The 1,003-nt window shown below is 48.3% G+C and overlaps 1 protein-coding gene across 1 annotated transcript in view; it reads left to right on the top strand.

Annotated features, from left to right (window-relative positions):
- Positions 1-162: 162 nt before the first annotated feature.
- The window catches only part of LOC110288125 (C-type lectin domain family 2 member I-like), a 44,114-nt gene continuing 43,273 nt past the window's right edge, over positions 163-1,003 (top strand). Inside the window, exon 1 of the mRNA XM_029473818.1 lies at positions 163-308. The gene's annotated coding sequence lies outside the window, so the exon portion shown is untranslated. The remainder of the gene's footprint in view (positions 309-1,003) is intronic.

The following is a 1,003-nucleotide window of genomic DNA, read 5'->3' as shown; positions in this document are numbered from 1 at the left end:
CCCTTTTGGCTTTGTTAAAAATCTCTTTGTCTACAGCATTAGTTTCACTTCATTACAGTCTAATGAAATGCCTCCCTTACAATGATTCAATTTGAGTCAAACAAGTTTGCACAGGAAGGAGGAGCTCAAGCTACGGGATTGGCCGGTTGGGTTGGCTAAATGCTGAAACCTCCTATGTATTTGTGCTTCTCAGCTTTCAATTTTCAATCCTGTAGTGGAAACTCAGCTTCTCAGCTTTGAGATGAGTGTCACAAAGGCTTCCCTATCTATGCTCAGCACCACAGGCAGCCCGCAGGAGGGAGAAGTGGGTACGTATTCAATAGTATTTGAACCAAACTATAAGAGCAGAGAGGAGCTTCACCAGGGACAGGAAGGCAAAAGAGCTGAGGCCCCAGCCCATCATGTGATGACCTGGTTGTCTGGCCTGGCTGTCAGCCTCTCTGGTTATTAATAGTATCCTTAGGATGCTGGTAGGTGTAGTTAATAACCCTGTTCTCATCCATGGGTTGGTCTTTGCTGCCTTGTCCCTATTTACTGGGATTTCCTGGACTATCTCTACATGGCCACTAAACTGGCACTTTAAAACAACTCTCTAGATAGTGATCCATAGTATAGGCTTCCCCATGCCCCCTCCATCATTTGCTTGCTAAGGGCCACCCTGCGGTGGCAGCTGCTGCCAGCTGAGAATACCCTCATTCTCTTGCTATTTGGTCTGCTCCTGGTTCACCAAGTGAAAAGCAGGTCTGGCCCTGCCCCTTGCTTCCTGCCAGGAACTCTTGTCTGTAGAAATGTTGCTTTCTTGCACACCCCTGTCCCTTTTTCCCCTTGCTTCCTCATTCTGCTGAGCTTTGCTGCAGTTGTGAGAAAAACAGTTTTCACCCTGCCCCTTTGTGCTTCCCACACTCTCTCTGGGACAGAGTCTGAGACACCCATTTCCCACCCACTGTCTGCCCTGCTATTTGTGCTCACTCATATGCACACGTGCCTGTGAATGGGCCTCTCT

Source organism: Mus caroli, unplaced genomic scaffold (assembly GCF_900094665.2).
Source record: "Mus caroli unplaced genomic scaffold, CAROLI_EIJ_v1.1 scaffold_11744_1, whole genome shotgun sequence".
NCBI classification, from domain to species: Eukaryota; Metazoa; Chordata; class Mammalia; order Rodentia; family Muridae; genus Mus; species Mus caroli.
This window is presented reverse-complemented; position numbering and strand designations above follow the sequence as displayed.